Source organism: Pristis pectinata, chromosome 20, assembly GCF_009764475.1.
Source record: "Pristis pectinata isolate sPriPec2 chromosome 20, sPriPec2.1.pri, whole genome shotgun sequence".
NCBI lineage: Eukaryota > Metazoa > Chordata > Chondrichthyes > Rhinopristiformes > Pristidae > Pristis > Pristis pectinata.
The window spans coordinates 10735859-10759161 of NC_067424.1; the positions used below are offsets into that span (position 1 = coordinate 10735859).

A 23303-nucleotide genomic window follows, 5' to 3' on the forward strand; every position below is an offset into this window, starting at 1 on the left:
CTAACGAAAACAGAATTTTTTGCGCAGGGTTAGAATGTAAATGATTCTTTACACTTGCCAGTCACCTCAAAACACTGGCATGTCAATAAGGATATGGGAGTCCATGTTTCAATTACAAAGCTGCTTTACTTGAAAGTTTCCACTGGATGTGATCTGCAGAGTTCCCACAGCAAAATGTGGATCGATATTTTGGACCTGATTTTACTGGGGAGCCATGCACTGAAAGAATCGTGAAGGTACAGAGCATCCTCGCAAAGAGTGCTCTGTATCTCAGTACCTCCTCTCATTCATTCTCTAAGATGCTGAATGATAGCTGGTAATTTAAACAAACAGAAGTTATTTATAAAAGAATTTACATTGTGCAAAGCAGCATTTCTTACTCTGGCTTTGCAAGCTGCCAGTCAGAGGCAATGCAGCAACACACAGAAAGCAGTTGGTCCTCTGCGACACTTCGTAAAGTGCTACCAACTAATATTACATATTTTACATTGTGCTTGTCCAGGCTTGGTGTGGCCATATTTGATAGGGGGCGTGAATTTGTTCTGGCCAGCTCAAGATATCTTTATGATGAGCCCACCTCCAGGAAACAGAGCAGAGAAGTCAACCTGTGACCAAGAGTGATGCAGTAACTGCCATGGTCAGGTCTGCTTGCTTCTGTTGGAGAATATTGTCCAAGGCCTTGGGCATATCCTCACCTGAAGCTCTTAGAATCAAAAGGAAAAGTAGATACAGGGAGTATATATCAGGACAGGAAAAGTTAACCTGATGTGCTAATTTAATCTTGCTCTTCCACACCTATTCCCAAATGTTATTTGGATTCCCTCTGATGTAAGTTGCTGTCTTTGACTACTCTCACTCTCTGTTAGACAGTGCCTTGGGATTGAGGATGATTTGCTTGCATTTCAGTTCTATGGGTTCTAAGGAGGCTGTCAAGACCAATGTAGGACCTGCAGACACTGCAACAGGGAGAGCAGGAAGTGCTTGATGGGGTGGGTGGTATGCTCCTTCTATATGTTAGACTGGGCTTCTCTCTGTTCCCTATTAATTGACTCCAGTTTCTCAGAGCCATCTCCAGTGTTCCTACTCCATTTTGAGTGGTCATTGGGTTGGGATTCCCACAAATTATTGGGGATGTTAAAGGAGGCTTTTCAAGGAGGCTTTGAGAACATTGTTGAATTGTTTCCTCTGCCCATTTGGTGATCTCTTGCTGCGATGGAGCTCAGAATAGAATACAGTCATAAAGCACTGCAACACAGAAACACGCCCTTTAGCCCATCTAGTCCATACCGGCCTGGTTTTCAGCCTAGTCCCATCTACCTGCACCCAGACCATAGCCCTCCATACCTCTCTCATTTATGACCTATCCAAACTTCTCTTAAATGTTACAATTGAACCTGCATCCACCACTTCCGCGGGCAGCTTGTTCCACACTTGCACCACCCTCTGAGTGAAGTAGTTCCCCCTCAGATTCCCCTTAAATATTTCACCTTTCACCCTAAACCTATGACCTCTAGTTCTAGTCTCACCCAACCTGAGGGAGAAAAGCCTGCATGCATTCACCCTATCTATACCCCTCATAACTTTGTATACCTCTGTAAGATCTCCCCTCATTCTCCTGCGCTCGAGGGAATAAAGTCCTAACCTATTCAACCTTTCCCTATAACTTAAGTTCTCAAGTCCCAGCAACATCTGTGTAAATTTTCTCTGCACTCTTTCAAGCTTATTGATATCTTTCTTGTAGATAGGCGACCAGAACTGCACACAATACTCCAATATTCTCTAATAGGAGAATGTCAGTATCAGGAGTCTGGTGTTGGGCATGTCAAAGAAGTGGCCTGTCCAATGAAGCCAACTGAGTGTAACTAGCACCTTGCTGCTGAGAGAGGATGCTGACATTGGTTCACTTTTCCTACCAGTGGATTTGGAGAATTTTTGATGCCAATGTTAGTGTTGTCTTTCCAGCACTTCAAGGTGCTTGCCATGGACAGTTCATGACTGAACAGTGTACAAGAAGGAATTCATCACTGTGACCAGTAGATCACAAGGTTCATGCTGGATTTTAATCTTCACCTTTTTCCTCACATGGACAATTGGTGTTACTAACAGAACAAAGCATTTCCTGGATCTCCATTTATTATGACCCATTTGAATTGGCATACATAACACATCATGAATTATTACTGATTAGCCATTCTTTGGCAAGTAACCCCTTTGGACATCCTTCCTCATCATCAGACTTTTCCGATTATACAGAATAGACAGGGGTCTGCTTCTCATTCAGTGGTTAAATCCATTTGTGCTTTCCTGAGTTGGTGACTGTGCCTTCGACTTGCTAAACGTCAAAATTCCTGTCTGAGAACCTCTCTGCCTCTCTTATCTGCTAAGACCCTCTCTAGAAACTGCCTCCTCGACAAAGCTTTTGGACAACTCTCTTAATATTTCTTTATATGCCTTAGTGTTAGGTTTTGTCTAATTATGCTTTCTGTGGAGTGCCTTGTGACATTTTAGTCCATAAATTGCAATCCTTTTTTATGTTGTCCTTGATGGATCTCACTGAACAAAAGATTACAATCCACACTTTCTATTCACCTTACCAAAACGATGAGGTATTCAAATCTTCTTAAATTAAAATGGCATCAAATGTTGATTGTGATTTCTTGCTTCAGTTCACTGGAAATTCACCCAGTGCCTTCAAGCCATTTTGATTTTTTTTCAGGGTTTTGCAATCCAGTAATTGTGCCGATTTAATCACATTATCATCAAAGTGACCTTTACAGTGATATTTCCTCAAATGAATAAATGTATCCAACAATCAATTTAAGGCCCCAACTCTTTCCCACTTTCTCCTCTGCTGATGGTGACATGCTGCAGTCAACTGTCCACTTGATGGGTCATCTCTGGAACATGAAGATGTAGGTTTAGCTGAACTTTCAGTAACTGAGCCAGAAGTAGACTGAGTTTATTTGCATCCACACATATTACAGCAAAGTAAATCAATGGTTAAGCAAAAGCATGACTTAAATTTAAGTTCTTGCATTACAACAGTGGGTGCATTGGAACATAGGTCTTTAGGGCCCTTAAACTTGTTCTAATGTGGGTGATCATGGTTGATCTGTGACCTGACTCCAGTTTGACTAGTCTTCATTAAGTGTTTTATTGTCTGATGTTGTAAAAGGAAAAGCTTTTCTCTCTTGTTCTTTAATATGCTAAAATATTGCTATTGCGAGAGGGGGCACGATAGGGTCGATGTTGTGACGTTTCCACCAGTGGGAGAAATTTGAATGAGGGGAGATAGTTACAAGGTGAAGGGGCGGTCATTTAAAACTGAGTTGAGTAGGAATTTCTGGCAGAGGGCAGTGAGTCTCTGAAATTCTCTATCCCAGAGAGTTGTGGAGACCAGGTAATTGGGGGTATTTAAAGAAGAAATAGATACATTTTTGAAAGATCAGGGAATTGAGGGCTGTAAGGAACTGACACAGTAGAGGAACTGGGCATATTAGCCTTGATCCTATTGAATGACCAGAGCTGATTGGCCTAATCCCGTCCCTATTTTTGTAGGTCATGGAGTCATACAGCATGGAAATGGGACCTTCAGCCCACTTGAGTCCATACTGACCATCAAGCACCAATAGCACTCATTTCACACTGCAGTGGCCAATTAATGTACCAACCCACACGTCTTTGGGATACAGGAAGAAACCGGGGTACCTGGTCAAATCCCATGTCATTGCAGGGAGAACGTGCAAACTCCACACAGACAGCACCAGAGGCCAGGATTGAACCAGGGTCGCTGGAGCTGTGAGGCAGTAGCTCTACCTGCTGCACCACTATGCTGCCCTTATGTGATAACATGGGATTGGTGTGAATGGCTAACACGGACTGAATGGGCTGTTGGGATTTAGCCGCTCATGTCATGGAAAAATGAACTTTCAAGATTATCTATTAATTTCCTGTATGAATTGAGTGTCCTCGGACATCGAAGCGCAGTGTGATAATGTCATAGCCGGGAATACTGTATCTCACCCACCCAGTAACCAATGGGTACATAAACCCTCAGAACTGGATTCCAATTGGGAGAGGAAGCTCATTGTGCTCCTCATTTCTAAACATTCAATATCTTCCCAAAGAGGCAAATGCAGGTTTTTTTAAAAGACATCTTCTGGCGCCACTGGAAAGGCTGCCATCTCTTGCTCAAATCCCAGCAACTGTTTGATGCAACTGAGTGGCTTTGTGGGTTATTTCAGGGAGCAAGGAGCAGTTAGTTCTCGTTGGAGTGGAACCAGAGTCACATGCAGTGCAGGAACAGTTAAGCTTTCTTACCTACAGGGCATTAGTGAACAAGTTGTGATTTTATTACAACAGCCTAGCTATGTGTCCCCTCATACCCATACCACTGATTGTTTACTTCAGTGCCACTCTCCTGTATTCCCATTTCCCTGATTCCCTTCATGTCAATAAAAACATCAGTCCCTTCTTGAATACATTGTGTTTCAGTCTCCTTATCCTCTTGAGAGGAGAATTTCAAAGATTTTCTCCCCTCTGGATACTTCAGTCTTGAATGGTTGGATCCTTATTTCTGAGACTGTGATCCTTAGTTCTAGACACCACTGCCAAGGGAAACACAATCCCTACTACGTTCTCCCCATGACTGTGTGGATTTCCTCTGGGTGCTCTGGTTTCCTCCCACATTCCAAAGACGTACGGGTTAGGAAGTTGTGGGCATGCTATGTTGGCACCGGAACCGTGGCGACACTTCTGGGCTACCCCCAGAACACTCTACGCAAAAGATGCATTTCACTGTGTGTTTCAATGTACATGTGGCTAATAAAGATATCTTACCTTGTCAAGCCCCACAAGAATTGTGTATGTTTTAATGAGATTATGTTCTAAACTCTAGAGAGTACAGGTCCAGTCTCCTTAACCTCTCCTTGTTGGACAATCCCTCTCACCCGAGGAATCAGTCTGGAGAATCTTTGTTGCACTCCCTCTATTGCAAGTATATCCTTCCTTAGGTATCCAATTTGTACACAGTGTTCTCAGTGTAGTCTCAGCAGAGGCCTATATAATTTCAGTGAGACGCCTTTGATCTTATGTGCAATTCCTCTTGCAATAAAGCGCAATATGCCAATTTGCCTTCCTAATTGCATGATTTACTTGCATGTTAACGTTCACTTTTTCATGTACATGAACACCCAGGTCCCTCTGAACACCAACATCTTTAAATCTCTCACCATTTAAGAAACACACTGCTTCTCTGATTTTCTACCAAGTGGATGACTTCACATTTTTCCATAGTATGTTCTAGCTTTATGATAATTTTACAGATGTACAGTATCATCTATTTCCTTTCCAGATTTTCAGACTAAACCTCAATTCATTCCTTCATGGTAGAAATTAACTGCATATTCTCTAGATTACTAATTTAGCAACAGTACTACACACAACTAAATTCCTTTCAATGTCTTCTTAAAAAAGCCATGCAGAGTTAGCAAAATCATTATTTGGGTATTGATCAGACTGGGAGCCAGTTCTGAATAGGCTATCGATTGACATGAGACTGAGATTTGCATAGATTAATGATTCTGTTGAAATTTAGTATTGAATTAGGTGATATTGATCAGCTCGGAGTTCAGAGCTCAATATGGTATTGATGTGAAGAGCTACCAGTAGATTACTGACTCTAATGGCCTTTGGGGGTGCAGTCTGTATTCTGAATTGGGATGCCACTGGTACAACACAGGTTTGCTCATTCACTTGGTACCAGTCACCGTACAGATACTAGGTCGAGGTGAAAGCCCACCCTGTTGCCTCATCTTGCCTCCTCTGTACTGGAGTAAGCTGAGGAAATATAGAAATTCTGGGCTGCTGTTTGCAGCTGACATACTGGCAGTCTAAGCTGGATGGTTTTCATTGCCTCCCATTATTTAGTGTTCTAGGACACATTTCCTCTGAATTTAGCAGGTGGTTTCACCAACTAAGTGGGATTAAAAGGAGCATCAAAGCCACTGTTGTACCTCACTCAGTGACAGGAGCACTAATCCAGGCTTTTGTTTGGTCAAAAATGTAGAGAACTAACAGCCATATGTGTCCAGCTGATCTGTCAAACTGAACACACCCCATGTTGGCTTGATCATTATAGCTAAGCACTCAGGACCATCACCCACTTCCAAAGCCATGTAATTTCTTTGGAAAGGCAAGAAACTCTTCGAGCCAAAAAGTAGAAAGATAAAGTCCACCACCGAACTGGAAAGTCAAATTATTCTAGATCGTTCTTCCTCAGCTGATGATCCTATCCTAGAAACCAATGTAGCAAATTATAAGAATCAGATAATGCCTACAAAGATTCTTGCATCAACACGATGCAATCGCTGTGCCAGGGAAGAACCAATGCAGATCCTGCTTGAAGGCAGCATCAATGAAAAAGATGTCAAACTTCTTAGTAATCAACAGTTTCTTGAAGACACAGGAAACTGCAGATGCTGGAATCTGAAGCCAAAAAACAAACTGCTGGGGGAACTCAACAGTTCAGGCAGCATCTGTGGAAGGAAATGGACGGTCGACATTTCGGGTCAAGACCCTTCAGTTTCTGTTCATCTTCACTGCTATACACACAATCTCCAACCCCTCTCCCACCTCCACCTCAGCGAGTCAAAACTCAGTGGAGGCAGAGTAATTAAACTGGAGTGGGGGACTTATTCGCCCAACTTAAGCCACTGGCTGCCAAGCTGGTGGGGTCCCAAGTTGGTGGAGTCTGAATCAGAATCAGCTTTATTATCACTGACATATGTCGTAAAATTTGTTGTTTTGCGGCAGACATTTGTTATTTGTACAAGACATAAAAATTACTATAAGTTACAAAAGTAAATAAATAGTGCAAGAGAGGAATAATGGGGCTTTAAAACATTAAATGATATGGAACAGAAAGAAGCCAAATGATCTATCATGCCCATGCCAGATGCTTTGGTTAAGCAATCCAATTAGTTCCATGTTCTTGCTCTTTCTCCTTAGCTGAGCATTTTTTTTTCCTTTCCAATGTTTATTAATTACCTTCCGAAGTTTACAATTAAATATTCCTCCACCGTTCTTTCAGGTAGATCGCTGTGATTTAAAGAAAACTTTCTTCATGTTATCTTTGGTTCTTTTGCCTAATATTTGTGTCTCCGGTTACCAACCTTTCTACCACTGGAAGCAGTTTCTCATATTTACATTATTAAAACTGTGCTTCAACATTCAAATTTGCTCTTAATTTTCTCTTCACTGAGAACAATCTCAGTTTCTCTTGTCTCTCCACATAACTGAAGCATGTATCTCTGCAGTATTGTCATCTGGACCTGTTCCCAAAGAGTTCAGCCCAGAATTAACATTCTTCTCAAAATGTGCTGCCCAGAAATGAGCAGAGTTCTTCAGATGGGGCCTAATCAGTGTTTTATCGAAGTACCAGTGCCTAGTTTGCTGAAAGTGGCATCACAGGTAGATAGGATGGTGAGGAAGGCGTTTGGTACACTGGCCTTCATCAGTCAGGGCATTGAATATAAGAGGTGGAAAGTTACGTTGCAGTTATATAATACATTACTGAGGACACACTTGGAGTATTGTGTAAGTTGTGGTCACCCTGTTATGAGCAAAATGTTATTGAACCAGAAAGAGTGCAGGAAAGGTTTAACAGGACATTGCCTGGATTTGGGGGCCTCATTTACAAGGAGAGGTGGCGTAGACTAGGATGTTATTCCCTGGAACATAGGAGATTGAGGGGTGACCTGATAGAGGTATATAAGATTGAGGGGCATAGACAGGGTGAAAGCACATAATCTTTTCCCTAGGGAAGGGGTCTAAAAACAAGAGGGCATAAGTTTAAGATCAGAGGTGAGAGATCTAAAAGGGACATCAGGTGTAAGTTCTTCACACAAAGGGTGGTCCGTATTTGGAATGAGCTGCCAGAAATAGTGGTTGAGGTGGGCACATTAGCAACATTTAAAAACATAAGTACATGGATAGGAGAGGTACATGGATAGGAGAGGTACATGGATAGGAGAGGTTTAGAGAGCAGTGGGCTAAACATGGACAGATAGGACTAGCTCGCTGGGCAACACAGTCGGCTTGGATGAGTTGGGCCGAAGGGCCTGTTTCTGTGCTGTATGACTCTGGGGTATTGGCAAACTAATCTGCTATTTGAACTCGAGACCTGGGCAAGTGAGCAGTACTAGGTTTTCCATTTGGCCAAACTGCTGAGGACAGGAGCTGGGTCCAGAGAATGCCCAGTAAAATAAAATGACAGAGACTGCTGATGCTGGAGGAACTCAGAAGGTCAGGGAGCATCTGTGGAGGGCAATAGACTGCATATGAAATGACAGCTTGTCATGGACAATAAAACATCAGCTTGTCTTATCACAGATCTCCCCATTGCTTCCCCTTTCACTGCAGCTTGAAACTCTGGACTTTTTTTTCTTGCTCTGATGAAAGTTTATTGACCCAAAATTTCACTGCAGATGCTGCCTGACCCATTGAATATTTCCAACACATTTTGTTCCTAACTTTGGATTGGGATATTTCTATGCAAATCATTGAAGGTTTTCTCTCTTCTCTAAACTATGTGCCATTGGCTATTGTTTAGAACCTTAATAAATAACATCTGCTTCCCATTAATTATGAAGATTTTCATTCAAGCTATGAAATTCTGGATTTTCCCTTCACACACTTCCTCTTTGCTTACGCTCTCTCACACATGTTTAATTTCTCTCACATTCATTCACTCCTGATTTCTTTGCATCATCATTGCCTCTTTTTTGAATCAATGGTGCCTGTTATATTACTTTGTCATTTAAGTGTTTTTAAATGTTCCTGATAATTTAATAATTTCACCCGAACCTGAATATCTTCCAATTTCAATCAAACATGCAAGCACAGCAATTCACAAACATTTAAAAGAATGTCAATCTTCAGTCTAAATTTTTTTCTGCAATAATTTTTAATTCTGCATCTGCTATGAATAGAAGTGTTTTTCTTAAGCACCTTTCCCTAGCCTTTTCCACCCTCTTTCCAATAACAAGTATGAAGAATTCACAGATTCTTTTATTCATTTTGGGCAAGACCAGCATGTATTGTCCATCCTGAATTGCCCACGTGAAGATGATGGTGAGCTGCCACCTTGAACTGCTGCAGTCCTGTTTGGGTACAGGTGTCATCGACGTGGTGTAAGTGTATGTTTCCAATGTTATTCCAATGCATCACCTGGAGGATGCATGATGTTTTCCACACAATATAGTTAACAACACCAACAAAACTAGTGGAAATTTATTAACCAATTAACTGAGGCACTCTGTGACAGGCACTCTGCCACTGAGCTAACACCAGCATGCTTTGAGTTTGTGGCTCACTTGTAAATAGTACAAAAGATATCCGGAATTGGCTTTTAAGTATTTATTATTCTGAATGAATACTCCTGAACCCCTCCATCAGCCAGCAACTAACTTATATTTGTCATTTGTTGTATGAGCCATTCCTGATTGGAACATAACCCTGGGGTTTGGATGGATTAAATGTCAAATGACAAGTATAAGTTAGTTAGTTATTGGCTGATGGAGGCGCTCATATGCTTCCATTCAGGATAATGAATATTTAAAACTGAGTTGAGACTTAAATCAAATTTGCATATTCTCTGAAATAGCAGTGGCAAATTCAAATGGTTTATGTCATTTGAACCTTTAAATCAGATTCTAGCTTTGAAATCATCCTTGTGTCTACTAATTTTTCTTCTTTCACATTTTATATTTTATTGATGATAGATGTTGTTGAAAGGTTTCATCCAGGGAGTGCACAGTGATTCTAATGCAACAGGATTAATAATCCGGATAAAACCAGACTGTTTACAGACTAATTGAGTTCTCAAGCAATAATACTAATAACAATTAGTGTCATTCCTTCATGCCTCAGATGGTTATGAACAACTTCCTCCTTTTGTCATTTTTAATGACCTGGAGTCAACATAAAAATGAAAGAGTCACAGGGAAGTCTTTGGTAGTCGGAAAGCAAATGATTAATGGCAGGTTCCTAATGCTGAGCAACACTACCCGGTCCCAGAGGCATCATTTACTACACGTATCAGACAAAGAAAGCACCAGAGTTAATTATCACATGAGAACGATGCCGAATGACAGAGGGGAAACATCAATACTGCCAGAACAAGTAGTGGTTTGGGGGAGGAGGAGAGAGAGTGAGTGGGGGAGGTAAAAGGTGAGAAAGCATGCTGATTGTTGGGGCTTAATCATAAATCTGTCAGCCAGCTCATTATACAGGATCTGGACTGAGAGGGACTGAAGCTACTACTGTTCCCTGGAAAGACGGGAATAGGCTTTTGATATTTTCTCTAGGGATTGCCACTCTCAGACTGCTACAGATTTGCATAACCAATCCTGTAAGATCCAATAAGGGATTTGAGCCTTTTATAGCACATTATTGTTTTCTTTTGATGGATGAATGATAATTTCACAGAATTGGAGAACCTGAGACTCTCCCTCACCCAAGACAGGAGGAACTGAGCAAAAAGCCCATGGGTTTCTCACCGAGAAAGAAAGGGCTTGCTTTTCCACAGCATCTTTAATGTTTCTGGGACATCTCAATGCACTTTACAGCCAATGAAGTACCTTGAAGTATTACTTGCTATCCAATTTACACATTGCAAGCTCCCACAAACAGCAATGAGCAGTTGAGAGTTAACTGTTGGGCCAGGTTGGAGAGAACTCCTAATTTGAGCACAGAACAATATTTATGCTGGATAGAAATGATTTGCAATGTCAAGTCAGAGTTTGTTGAGAGTCAGCCATGTTTGATGTAGAAGACACAAGAGACTGTAAATGCTGTAAATGAGGAAGGACACGTGACCGTGGTAGCAAGTCTGGGTGAGAATGTGGTCGAGGAGCAGGAGAGCAGTAGAAGTCACAGAGGGAGAGCAGCGAGAGAGGGTCTCACTGTTCGATGTCAGACTGGACTTGCATTTAATCCAGATGGGACACAACGGCAGATTCCTTTCCTCAAAGGACATGACATTTGCTTGTATGAAAGTCCTGAATGACTTGTGCTTACTTTCAGGCGATGCTAGCTTTTTGTCTCTATATTTTGAAATCTGAGTTCAATTTTTCAAATTGCAATGGTGGATTTTAATGTCACTTTCTTCAGATCACTAATCCTGTAATGGAAGAACTATATGACTGGGCTCATCAAGATACTGATTTGTGGCTTGTACCCCTTCCTCACGTGGAATGAATCTCCCAGTTGACCATGCCTTCATACACTACCTTATGCGTTATCACTTACCTTGACTGGCCTTGGTTTGCATTCTTCCTCTCTGCAGCCTCTTCTTCCTGACTAACCTTGTACTGTCTTCTTCAACTGTTTTATTCTCAACACTCTACAACTTCTGATCATTCGCAGCCTTTTCTGTTCTTCATCAATCCTCAGAAACTCAATGCGTGTCTCTTCATTATTGTTCTTGATTTTACCTCACTTTCTCTCCTTTTTTCTCTTTCACAGCCTTTCTTGATGGAAAAAGAAATTTAAGATTCTACGCTGCATGTAGAATTCACCTCCTTTGTCTTCTTCTGCCCCTCGAATAACTTGCTTCCGTTTGGGTTTTGTTGGTTCTGAGGTGAACTTAGTGGATGTTGAGTATAAGGCCCATCCTCTCATAGGCTTTAGTCATAGAGTCATAGAGTTATACAGCATGGAAACAAGCCCTTCAACCCAACTGGTCCATGCCGACCAAGGTGCCTACCTGAGCTGGTCCCATTTGGCACTGTTTGGCCCATACCTCTCTAAACCTTTCCTATCCACGTACCTGTCTAAATGTCTTTTAAACATTGCAATTTTACCCGCCTCTACCACTTCCTCTGGCAGCTCATTTCATATACTTATCACCCTCTGTGTGAAACACTTGCCCCTCAGGTGCCCTTTTGATCTTTCCCCTCTCGCAAATCTATGCCCTCTAGTTTTGGACTTCCCTACCCTGGGAAAAATACTGTAGCCAATCACCTTATCTATGCCTCTCATCATTTTATGTACTTCTATAATGTCACCCCTCAGCCTCCTACACTTCAAGGAAAACAGCCCCGGCCTGTCCAGTCTCTCCTTACAACTCAAGCCATCCAGTCCGGGCAACATCCTCTTGATTCTTTTCTGCACCTTTTCTAGCTTAATGATATCCTTCCTATAGCCAGGCGACCAGAACTGCACACACTGCTCCAAGTGTGATCTCACCAAAGTCTTGTACAGCTGTGATCACAGAAGCCTACCTGCTTCAAATGGTCTAATTTAGTATTTCACAGGCTCACAGGAATATCATTTATCTTTCAAGGCACAGAGCGAGGCAACATGTGCAAATGTTGTTATTCCTTTATAGATTTCTATTTCTGTGGTGTCTTTAAAATACCTACCAATGGTCTCATGGACTGTCATCAAAGAGAAAAATTGACAAGATCTATCTTGGAGAAAATGATCAGAGATAGCTTTTAAGCGAAGGAGGAGGAGGGTTTTAGGAATGGAATTCCTTAGTGCAAGCAAATGAAGGCATGGTCATCAATGATGGAAGGATTAAATTCAAGGATACACAAGAGGCAAGTATTATCGGAGTGGAGGTGACTCAGAGAAAGCTAAGGCAGTAGATAGGAAGGGGGTAGAAATGTGTGGGGTTTGAAAACAAGAGCCAGAGTTAGTGACATCATTTAACTGGGGGCCAGCAAGCATAGATGATGCATGAGCAGGGATCTGTGTGAGTTAGCACACAGACAGCAGAATCACTGGGTTAATATCCTGCACCTCCCTATCTTACAACTATAAGAATGCTTTTATCACATTGGGGGCTGCTGATCAAGAAGATGCTCCATTTACCAGTTATGGGGTAATTATAGATAGACACTAAATGCTGGCCTTGCTGGTGATCTCCATCTCCCCAGAGTGATTTTAAGAAGAAATTACTCCAGTGGTTAAACCTCATGGGGCTCTTTCTTTCTCACAGACAGTTTTCTTTACTGGGTAAGCCTGTACAAGTCTTTATTGTCTTGTGGCATCCCTGAGGCCCCTGTGCAATATTGCTTCATTATCTGGCTTCCGTGGTGTTGATCAGTTGTTCAGGGGTGCTGGATCAGGAGCTGTGACAACACAGCTCTGTCAGTACAATTATCCTGTGTTTTTTATTCACTAATGGAAAATTATTGTTTACTTACTTCGAGCTTTTGTTCACCTTCCCAATGTCTCCTTGGAAAGGAAGGAAAACTGACATGATTACAAGCTTGCTGTTCCATGGTTAAACATTAAGAGGTCAGAATGGGACCATGTTGGAGAACTAAAATGACAAGAGACCAGCAGCTCAGGGTTGTATGTGCAGACTGACTGTTCGCGATAGTACCATATTGTGTACCTCTAACTCTTTCTCATTTAATCGTTTTACTTAAATTCCAGCAATTCGAGACATTTGGCCCATCAGAGCTGTGCTCCCTCTTGGAAAATGCTATCCAATTATTCCCACTCCAACAGGCTAACCCTGTAGCCCTGCAAACTTCTCCTTCTGAAGTATTTATCCAATTTCCTTTTGGAAGTTTGTTGAATTTCAATTGGGGAATGCATTCTCATTCATAAAAAGCAACTTACTACAACAGACAATCCGCTGGAGGAACTCAGCGGGTCAAGCAGCATCCTCATGAGTCCTGATGCAGGGTTTCAACCTGAAACGTCAACAATTCCTTTCCCTGCCCGACCCACTGAGTTCCTCCAGCACATTGTTTGTTGCTCCAGATTCCAGTATCTGCAGTCTCTTGTGTTTCCGATAACAATTCTGTCATTTTTTACAAGTATTCTCTCCCTTTCTCATCCACCTCTTCAGCAATCTTAACTCAGTGTCCTCTGCTTACAGTTAGTAGAAGCTGTTGGTTCTAATTCTTGCCATCAGAACCCATCATCATTTCAAACGTTAAATGCAAAAGGGGAGGGAGCAGAGAAGAAGCCAAATAAAGCTGGTTTCTGTTGAACCAAAATGAAAGCGGTATTTTATTTTCCCAGTCCTTAGAAAAACAAATTTCAAAGACAGGCCCTCTGTTCGGACACTGAACATCCAAACAGTGGGAACACGTTGTTCTGGTTCTGATACCAAACAAAGCACCATTGTCAGAAGGAGCGCTTGTCGGAATGTCAGATGGCACTGCTGTTGCACAAGTTGCGTTCAAAGGCACCTAGTGGGCGTCTTCTGCTGGCATGATAATGCCGTCAATACTGTATCCGTGTTACATGCCAGGACGGAAGTAGCGGGTTAGGTCACAGTAGGTTTGCCAGGTCTCCCCTGACACTCCTGCTATTGGCTGCTCAAGATGTCCATCAGTGTAGCTCCCCATCCTCCCATGGCCAATTGGGAAGTGAGAAGACTGTAAAGCCCTGATAATTTTTCCTTTCTGGATGCTGCACTCTGCAATTTCTTGGAGACTAATCTTCAATTTCAGGAGATTTCAGCCCAGCGGGAATGGTTGTCAATATTTCAACAACACCAAGAGGAATTTAGTGCAGAAATAATGTATCACTTAAATCCATTGGGTTTTTGAAGAGGTGACAAAGATGATTGATGAGGGTAGGGCCGTGGATGTTGTCTACATGGACTTTAGAAAAGCTTTCAACAGGTCCCAAGATGGTATGTTGATCCAGAAGATTAAGGCACATGGGATCCAGGCACGGTAGTGTAGCGGTTAGCGTAACGCTTTGCAGCGCCAGCGACCCAGGTTCAATTCCAGCCACTGTCTGTAAGGAGTTTGTACATTCTCCCCGTGTCTGCGTGGGTTTCCTCCCACGTTCCAAAGACGTACAGGTTAGGAAGTTGTGGACATGCTACGTTGGCGCCAGAAGCGCGGCGACACTCGCGGGCTGCCCGCAGAGCACTCGACGCAAAAGATGCATTTCACTGTGTGCTTCGATGTACATGTGACTAATAAAAGATATCTTATATCTTATATATCTTCTCTTATACATGGTAGATTGGGTTCAAAATTGGCTTGGCCATGCAAGACAGAGGATAGTGGTGGAGGGGTGTTACTCTGACTGGAGGTTAGTGATCAGTGGTGTTCCACAAGGATTAGTGCTGGGATCTCTGTTTGTGATATATGTAAACAATTTGGATGAAAGTGCAGATAGGCTGATTAGTAAGTTTGCAGATGACACAAAAATTGGTGGAGTTGTGGATGTTTGTCAAAAGATTCAGCGGGATATAGACCGATGTGAGCTGAGGAATGGCAGACGGAGTTTAATCTGGACAAGTGTGAGGTTATGCACCTTGGAAGGTCAAATGCAAGAGGCAAGTATACAGTAAGTGGCAGGACCCTTATGAGCATTGATGTATAGAGAGAACTTGAGGTGCAAGTCCACAGCTCCCTGAAAATGGCAACACAAGTAGATAGGGTGATAAAGAAAGCAAATGGCATTCTTGTCAGGGTATTATAGAAGTAGGGAAGCCATGTTGCAGCTGTATAACACTTTGGTTTGGCCACATTTGGAGTATTTCATGCAGTTCTGGTCACCGCATTACAGGAAGGATCTGGAGGTTTTGGAAAAGGGGTTCCTTTATTTGGCTACCAGGGAGAAGGACATGGAGGATGGTGACATCAGTGTGGAGCATGCTAATTTGCTAGGGCATTTTGAGATAAAGAAGGAGGTGGTGTTGGATCTCCACATTAAGATGGATGTCCCCAGGGCCTGATGGGATATACCCCAGGTTACTGAGAGAGGCAAGAGATGAAATTGCTGGGGCCTTTACCAATATCTTTGTGTCCTCTCTAGCCACAGGTGAGGTCCCAGAGGACTGGCGAGTAGCTAATATTGTTCCATTATTCAAGAAGGGAAATAGGGATAATCCAGTAAATTATAGACCGGCGAGTCTCACGTCAGTAGTAGGGAAGTTACTGGAAAGGAATCTTAGGGATAGGATTTATGAGCATTTGGAAAGCCATGGCCTAATTAGGGACAGTCAGTATGGCTTTGCGCGGAGCAAGTTGTGTCTTACTAACTTAAGATTGAGTTTTTCGAGGAGGTGACGAAAGTGATTGAGAAGGTAGAGCTGTGGATTAGTAAAGCATTTGACAAGGTCACTCGTGGGGGGTGCTCTTCCAGAAGGCACCCATGGTGAATTGGCCGTTTGGATTCAGAATTGGCTTGTCCATAGAAGACAGAGGGTAGTGGTCGATGAGATTTATTCTGGCTGGAGGTCTGTGACTAGTGATGTTCTGCAAGGATCTGACTGGGACCTCTGCTCTTTGTGATATATTTAGATGACCTGAATGAAAACATAGATGGGTGGGTTTGTAAGTTTGCAGATGATGCGAAGATTGATGGTGTTGTGGATAGCGTAGAAGACCGGCAAAGGATACAATGGGATATTGATCAGTTGCAGATATGGGCGGAGAAATGGCCGATGGAGTTTAACCTGGCCATATGTGAAGTGTTGTATTTTGGGAGATCAAATGTAAAGAGACAGTACACTGTCAATGGCAAGACCCTTAAACAGTGTTGATGAGCAGAGAGATCTTGGGGTCCAAGTCCATAGCCCCCTTGAAGTGACTACACAGGTTGATAGGGTGGAAAGAAGGCTTAAGGCACACTTGCCTTTATTAGTTAAGGCACTGAGTTCAAGAGTCGGGAAGTTATGTTGCAGCTTTATAAAACTCTGGTTAGGCTGCATCTGGGGTATTACATTCAGTTCTGGTCACCCCCTTATAGAAAGGATGTTGAGGCTTTGGAGAGGGTGCAGAAGAGGTTTACCACGATACTGCCTGGATTGGAGGGCATGTGCTATAAGGAGAGGTTGAGCAAACTTGGGTTGTTTTCTCTGGAGCGGCAAAGGCTGAGGGGAGATCTGATAGAGGTTTGTAAGATTATGAGAAGCATAGATAGATTATCTTTTTCCCAGAGTGGAAATGTCTAATACCAAAGGGCATGCATTTAAAGTGGGAGGGGGAAAGCTCAAAGCAAATGTGCGTGTCAAGTTTTTTATACAGAGAGTGGTGGGTGTCTGGAATGCGCTGCCTGGGGTGGTGGTGGAGGCAAATATGACAGAGACGTTCAAGAGGCTCTTAGATAGGCATGTGAATGTGCAGGAAAAGGAGGGATGTGGACATTGTGCTGGCAGAAGGGATTAGTTTAGTTGGGCATTTGATTACTAACTTAGTTCAGCACAACATTGTGGGCCAAAGGGCCTGTTCCTGTGCTGTACTGTTCTGTGTTCTAGAGGTTCACTAGGATGTTGCCTGGATGAGAGAGTACCACCTGTAAGGAGAGGGTGGATAAACTTGGATTGTTTTCTCTAGAACATCGAAGGCTGAGAGGCAACCTGATCGAGGGATATAAAGTTACAAGAGGCATTGATAGGGTAGATAGTCAGAGCCTTCTCTCAGAGTGGAAATGTCAAATACTACGGGGCACAGCTCTAAGGTGAGAGGGGAAAATTTAAAGGAGATTTATGAGGCATTTTTTGACACAGAGAGTGTTAGATGTCTGGAACGTGCTACCAAGGATGGGGTGGAAGCTGATACAATAATAACATTGAGGAAGCATTTAGACAAGCACATAAATAGGCAGGGCATAGAGGGATATGGATCATGTGCAGGCAGATGGGATTAGTTAGATTGGCACAATGGTCAGCACAGACATCGTGGGTTGGAGGGCCTGTTCCTGTGCTGTTCTATGTTTGTATAATGAAAGAATCTTACAGTGAGTTTCCGTTAAAAATCTAAATTTCAAAAATAAACTGGCTGGATAATTTATTTTAGTGACTTTGGTCGAGGAATAAACATTCTGACGAGTGAAATGTCACAATGGGGTCTATTTACATCCACCTGAGAGTGTCCATGGGCAGTGGATTGGAATCTTGTCCAAAAGTTGTATTGGTTCCCACATTACACTACGGCCATCCCCAAAGTACTGCGCAGGGCTTTGGGAAGATCTGAGCTTACTACAGGTGCTGCATTAATGCATATTTCCTCTTTCTTGTTATATAATTGTACAAGGTTGTTATTTATTAAGCAGAGGAAAGGTTACTTGGTGTATAACTTTATAGGATGCCTGTTCATTCAGTGGGATTACTCACTGTGTAACTGTACATGGTAGGAATTAATTGCTGTGTGATGGTAGGGTACTGTTTATTCAGCAGGTAGTATGTGTGTTACATGTTACATCAGTTGTTACTAATTGCAATTTTATCACTCTAAGATTGTTATGTGACTGATTAATCTCTGGGTAACAACATTGTTCTTTTATTTAATAAAGTATTCTAGTTGCTCGTTTGAATTACCAACTATTTTAATGTTATCTTAGAAGGAGATACTGAGACAAGTTACCAGTATGTTAAGTGTACAGGGTAACTAGTTATTCAACAGAGCAAGGGTTAATTGCTGTGCAACAGTACAGAATTAGTATATATTCAGCAAGGTAACTCTTTATTCAGTAGTGTTAAGGTCACTGACAGTTTAACTGTGCCGAGTCACTTTATGTGGAATAAGGGTTACTTGCTGTAATGTAAGGATTGCCCATAGTTTTACTGTATGGAATCCCTGCTCGTAGTGCAAGGGTTACTCATTACGTATTCAACAGCACAAGGGTTACTCACCTTTTGCTGTGCAGAGTAAGGGTTACTTATATGGTCACTGCCTGTAGTGTAAGGGTTACTCACAGTTTATTCTGCAGGGTAAGGATTATTCACAATTTATTTGGGAAGAAATGAATGAAACAAATGTAGTGAAGCCTACGAGATACCTCTTTATACCGAGGCTGAGAGGGAGCCTCTCAAAGTTAAGTGTTTGTGTGGGATGGAGCCCAGCTTCACATAATCTGGCTATTGTTCAGTTGAAATTCTGATCACCGTCACCACATGAGTATGTGTGCCTGTGGAGGACCGATTTATAAGAAGAGGAAGTTGATGTTTACATCAGTGTCCACATGAACAGAATAGATTCCAGAAGCATCTTCCCACTAAAACATCAGCTGCAGGCAATGGTTGTCAGAGGAGCTGAACTGAGGAGGAAATGAGGGCGCACTGCCATTTGGGACTGGTTGTCTGATTTCTAACCATCTTGAATCCATCACTGTGACCTTTAACTTGTTGGTAATTATGGAATGAAACCAGGAATGGGCAGTTGACAGGATGTCAGTAAGCCTGATTTCATTGCAATTAAACAGCAGGCCTGGTGTCTGGGGAGTAAGGACTTGATCATCTCCACATCTGGGTTGCCCCTGCATTACGTCCAAGACCCAGTAATTCTCGGAAGCCCAGAACAGAAATGGACTGACTTGGACACTTTTCAAACAGCAACAAAGTAAAGCTTGCCAAGGCACATTAAAAAAAAACAATTCTAACCAGACTGTGTATACTAACCCTGGAGTGTCACCATGAGTGCGCTGTGTTCACATTCTCGGAGCATGTGGGCGACACAGCAGTGCAGCGGGTAGTGCTGCTGCCTCACAGCTCCAGCGATCTGGGTTCGATCCTCACCTCTGGCACCATCATAGTCATGGAGTCATACAGCAGGGAAACAGGCCCGTCAGCCCACTTGTCCATGCCGACCATGAAGTACCCATCTATCCTGTTTCCCAGTGCTTCAGCTTCCTTCCATGTTCCAAAGGTGTGCTGCTTGATAGCTTAATTGGTTGCTGTAAATTTCCCCTCGTGTAGGTGTGTGGGGAGTTGATGGGCAGGTGGGAGGGAATAGACTACAGGAGAATAAGTGGGGGAATGGGATTGGTAGGAGAGCGGACATAAACTAGATGTGTTTCTATGTGGTAAGCAAATGTCAATGTAAAAGATATGAACATAAGAAATAGAAGCAGGAAGAATCCATTCAATAAGAGCAGAGGTGACCGAATCCTGCCTTCCCCATAACCCCTGACTCCGCTACAGTCCAAAAACTTTTCTGTCATGGCCTTAAAAATGAAGGTTCAGGAGACCAGCAATGCTGGAATCTGGAGCAACAAATTCCTTTCTCCTCACAGCTGCTGCTCGACCTGCTGATTTCCTCATGGCCTTAAATATATAAAATAATTTAGCCTCCACAGCTCTGAGGATGAGAGAATTCCAAAGATTCATGAACTTCAGGGAAGAAATTGCTCTTCATTTGCTGTTTAAATGGGTGACCCCATGTGTAGGGGTGATCTAGTTGGAACAATGTTGTGGGGTATGAACCCACTGACATCCCTTCTGTCCACACATGACCACCTGTTGAGGTTCCCCTAATCATTTGTTATTCACTTATAAGAACCTTGTATTTTCTATCCTTTGGGAGTTGGAATGGTTCTTGAGGCCAATAGTGATAAAGCAATGACGTAGGAAGGACGATGAAAGTATGTCTGGGTGTGGGGTCCGGCTGACCACGAATCCTCACAGAGACCTGGTCCAGGTTTTCATTCTTCATGCCTGGGACAAGATTGTGAGCATTGGCCAGTTGGACCTGTTTCTGTAATGATTTTATGTAACTACTGCCCTGACTGTAATCAGCTAACATGGCTCCTTCAAGGTTGTATTATACTGAAGAGGGGATTAGCCAGTTCAGTGTCCCACTGCCACACTTATCCAATCCCTATTCCCTTGTCACGAATTCTAGGGATGAATTGTAACTTATAATGTGCACCTGAGAATTGGTACTTACTATTGCTTCTACACCCTAATCAATCTTACTTTATTTTGTGGTCAGGGAGGAGGAACATTTAGAAACTGATACAGTGATAGAGCTGCAGTTTCACAGATCCAGAGATGTGGGTTCAATCCTGACCTCCAGCACCGTCCATGTAGAGTTTGCATGTTCTCCCTGTGACTGTGAGGGTTTCCTCCAGGAGCTCTGGTTACTTCCCACATCACAAAGACGTGCAGGTTAGAAGGTTAATCGGCAACTGTAAATTGCTCCTCGTGTGTAGGTGATTGGTAGGATCTATACAATACAGACAAGATGCTGGAGGAACTCAGCAGGTCAGGCAGCATCTATGGAGGGGAATGGACAGTTGATGTTTCGGGTCGAGACCCTTCCTCAGGACTGTGGTAGGATCTGATGGGAATGTGGGGAGAATAAAACGGGATTAGCATAGGATTAATATAAATGGTTGGTGTGGATTTGGTGAGCTGAAGGACCTGTTTCCATAATGTATGACTCCATGAGTTCAACACAGACATCACATGGGTTTCCAATCCAGCGACATGGGTTGAAATGTTTGTTGTGAAATTTATAATGAGTTAATATGTCCTGGGAGATCCTGATACAAGACTACAACTTGAAAGAAGAGATTAAGTGTTCTTTCTTATTTTTTAGTGAAATCTTCTCCCTTTCTCACCCCACAGTACATTTGAAGCTGGCAGCTGGAATACATCTGAAGATAATTTCCTGGGAGCAACACACAGTTCATAATTAGGTTAACAGAAAATCGTGGCTTCAATTTATTTTTCTTCCTTTGGCCCTGGTAAGTGGATGTATCACAATGCACTCTTGTCAAAATAAATTGCTCTTTAATCTCTAGGGTTTAAAAAATGATTTAATTGAGAAATGTAAGTAAGAGGGAAGGACATCACAAAGGCTCTGTAAATGTAACACTTTATTCTGCATTTTGTTATTGCTTTTTCCTTGTACTACCTCAATGTACTGCTGTGATGAAATGATCTGTATGGATGGCATGCAAAACAATGTTTTTCACTGTATTTCTGTACATGTGACAATAATAAACCAAGTAACAATTCATTACCAGACTCAAATGAGCTGAAGCATATTAATAGGGATAGGGCAAACAGGATAGGCACACCATTAATGGTGCAGAGGAACCTCCAGGGTAGTGTGTTGTCTATCCAGCTTGGGACGAACAAGAGAGGACCATTGAACACATGAGAAACAGAAACAGGAGGCCATTTGACCTCTTATGTCTGATCAACTATTCTGTCAGATATGGCAGATCTTTTACCTCAGCGCCACTTTCACATGCACATAAACAAAATCGATACCAAAGATTATTTGCAGGGAAAATTGGCATGAAGATTTGACACATTTTTGGAATTGGTTTCAAGCAGCTGACATGAACACATTTAATGTTGTCTTGGTCGAGGTTACTGCATTGATCGATAGCAGGAATTGCTGAGATCAGCAAGGAGAGCTGGGGCATCAGGCAGATTATTGAGATCTTGGAAATTCTGTCTCAAATGGAATTAAACCATCAAATAGCGCTTTCTCCTGGTGCACTTTTATCTTAAAGATAAGTAAAAGTTTTTTTTCCAGATTAATTTTAATATCAGATGGTTTGGGTTCTGATTGATGTGGAATCTGTGATCAGATTTTTAAGCAATTTGAGGTTCCAACTGGTCTTTCATTCTTTTATTTCTGCAGTTGTTGCAGGGTAATTGTAAATATTGCAAAACAAACTCTCAGATGTTGAAGCAAAGCTAATGGACATACTAGCATGTGTTCGAACTATTTCTAATCTACATTCGTGACTTGGGGCTGGAAACCCAAGTCAAACTGTGCAGCTTTGCAAAGGCAGGCGAGTCAGTCGGATCAGAGGCAATTGCTCAGAAATTATAGAATGAACTGGACCAAATATGCAAGTGGGCAGAACAATGGCAGATGCAATTTAATAAAGAAAAATGCACAGTCCTACACATTGGTAGGAATCAAATCGGCAACGCATGCACTCCATGAATGGCGTTACAGAAAGCTGAGGAACACATTGAGAAGATCCGGTATTCTTAGATGGCTTAACTCAATATATCCAACTGGATCAGAGCATTAAAGACAATAGAAGCCAAGGGTCAAAGGAACAAACAGCAAGTCAGAGAAGAAAGAGATGGAACTACACAGAAATCCCCTCACATTGCACTATGAACATTGTGTCCAGTTCTAGGCCATGAAATGCTCTTCCTCTCGTGCAATTGTCATGATCCTTGGGATTAAAAAAATGCCCGACATTTATAAGGCACCATTCACAGCCCCAGGACAACATAAAGCATTTTACAGTAAAAGAAATAACTTTATACTGTAGTCATTGTTGCAGCATGTAGCTGCCTGTTCACCCACAGCAAACCCTCACAAATAGCTGTGAACTAATAGAACAACCTGGTGTAGTGATGTTGGTTGGAGGCTAAATGTTTGATTGGACATTGGGGAGGATTGCCCTGCTCATCTTCAAATAGTACCTTGGGATCTTTTGTATCCACAGAGTCAGCGGACAGAATGTCAGGTTACATAACAACTCGAAGACTGCACTTCCAATAGTGCCACACTCCCTCAGTGCAGCACTGGAGACTTTGCCTTGATTTTCAG

At 42.4% G+C, this 23303-nt stretch overlaps 1 protein-coding gene across 1 annotated transcript in view; it reads left to right on the plus strand.

Moving 5' to 3' along the window:
• Positions 1-23303, plus strand: part of nfasca (neurofascin homolog (chicken) a) — a 225547-nt gene that overhangs the window by 70958 nt on the left and 131286 nt on the right. Inside the window, exon 2 of the mRNA XM_052035087.1 lies at positions 21341-21459. The gene's annotated coding sequence lies outside the window, so the exon portion shown is untranslated. The remainder of the gene's footprint in view (positions 1-21340; positions 21460-23303) is intronic.